Source organism: Terrapene carolina, unplaced genomic scaffold (genome assembly GCF_002925995.2).
Source record: "Terrapene carolina triunguis isolate 2854851 unplaced genomic scaffold, T_m_triunguis-2.0 Scaffold752, whole genome shotgun sequence".
In the NCBI taxonomy this organism is placed as follows: domain Eukaryota; kingdom Metazoa; phylum Chordata; order Testudines; family Emydidae; genus Terrapene; species Terrapene triunguis.
In genome coordinates, this window is record NW_020665103.1 from 712,702 (window position 1) to 715,064 (window position 2,363).

The following is a 2,363-nucleotide window of genomic DNA, read 5'->3' on the forward strand; positions in this document are numbered from 1 at the left end:
GGACTCTTTGCTGCTTTTACAGATCCAGACTAACACGGCTACCCCTCTGACACTTATTTGCTGAGTGGCTTCATGTTTATTGAGGGCATTGGTAGGAAAGAAATGTGAGCTATCCAAAATTAATCCCCTAAATTATTCTACCAAATATGCTTTAGGAATTATTCTAGAAGAATACTCTGGCCTGTGGTATACAGGATGTCAGATTAGATTGTCACAATGGTCCCTTCTGGCCAGAGAAGCTATGAATCTGTATTTATTTGTAGGGGAATACACACAGGTATAGCTTTACACACCTCACATCTATACTTGATGTCATAGTTTGATACCCTACGATGGCATCTTATTCTCATCAGGAATCAAAAATCTGAGTTAACATCAAGTTAAAGTTGTTCCATGTTAAAAAAAACCTCGGCAGCCAATTAAAACCCTAGAGATTTAAAACAACGGCATGGAAGGATGAAAAGAAAAGCAGCTAAACAGTGAAATATCCAAATGGCTCAGAGTCACTCAAATCAAATATCGTATATTGGATGTTGAAACTAGCAAGCCACCTTAACCCTGACCTCAGCAGGAGAAAAATTGACTCTGATCTTAGTAACTCAAAGGGGAGAAAAGAAAAACAATCTTAACTCTGGCCTCAGAATGTCCAAGAGGAGATAAAAAACAGAACCTTTACTCAAATGAGTTAAGGATTTGTTTTTCCTTATGAAACTTTTCTCATTCTCTAATTGAAATCAAATGAATACTATCATTGATTATTTATATTATTCTAGTGCCTGTGAACCTCAGTCACAGACCACGACCCGCTGTGCCAGGCATCATACAAAACATAGACCAGACAATGCCTGCCTCAAGGAGTTTACAATCTAAGTATGAAGTCTTGACTTTTTGGGAGACTCCTGCACCCCATCTAAGGCCCATTCTGACTCGTGTTTTTTCAGAACAGAGGACTCCGGACTCTGGGAATGTTGGAAACTTAAGCGCTACTTTATTACAGCTAGTGAAAAGCAAGAAACAAAATGAAAGAACCCTTCTGCCCACCCCGAATGCACTGATCCCGATCCAGGCGGCTGCATTTACAGGGGAAAGATATCAGAGTCCATGGCTGATTCTAGGTCCCGTCACTCCAAACGGTAAAGAGCCTTAAATTACAAGCAAACAGGCAGACCAATGAATCCAATTCTGAAAGCAAATGACCCAGCCCCAGGAAATTCCAGGATCGGGGTTTAATGGGAGGTAAGGAATCAGTTGTTACAGTTACAGGATATTGTAATGTTAACTCCTTCTCTGCTGACAGCCGATCTCCCAGGCAGGGGACAGGTTCCAGCAAGGCCTCTGTCTCCAATTCCAGTTCTGTCCCCTTGGTGCTAGTGTACCTGTGGGGGTGAGTGTGAGTGGACAACAGCTAGGCTGTCAGGCCTTTCTGCCTGTGGCTTGAGTAGAGGGGATTGGCTTGGATTCTGATGCGACCTGGACTATTATCTCTCCCGGCTTCCTTCTCAGGTCAGATTCGCCCTCTTGAGGAACTGGGGGGAGACACCCCCCTTTACTCCTTCTGCAGAGCCATTTGTAGCCACAGAGATCAGCACCTGCCCCCCCAGATATTTCTGGCTTCTCACCCGTGCAGCGAGTTCTCAGACACGGCTTCCCAAGACCAAACCCGTCCGTGTCCCAGATCCAGCCTCTCCCTCTCTCCTCCTTTCACTCCTATCTCATGTTGCTAATGGGATCGGGATCTCACTTCCTTCCCCCGTGCGGGTCTCTGCCTCCCATGCTCGATTGTCAGTGTTGGTGTCGGCAAAAATCCTGGAGTCTCCTGTGAAACCTCCCTGAATCAGAAATGTGAATAATCACTTGCCTAACGGTGCAAATGTGACACCACCGGGGGCTATTGGGGAACAGTATAAATGTACCATTCAGGCTGGGAGGCTGTTGGGGAATCATATAAAAGTAGCACTCAGGTTGGGGGGGGGGGGAGCTGGTTGATGGGGAATGGTATAAATGTGACACCCAGAGGAGCTATATTAATGTGATGCTCAACTGAGTGTGGAGATGAGATTCTTCCTTCCCACAATGCTCAGTCAGAGGCCGACTCTTCTTAGCCCTGCCAGCACCCCGATCTCCTGCACCCCCCTGCACCCATCAACCATCCCCACCCAGTTCCCCAAACACAAGTCCCCACCTCTGCCAGCCCCCTAAATAGGTTGGTCACCTTTCTAATGGCTGGTAACCGTAGCCCTGAAGCCCCATCCTTTGCTCTGCTTCTTCCTCAAGGCCCTTCCCCCTGCTCCGCCTCTTCCCCCGAGGCCCCGCCCCTTCTCCGCCTCTTCCCCTAAGGCCCCGCCCCTTCTCCGCCTCTTCCC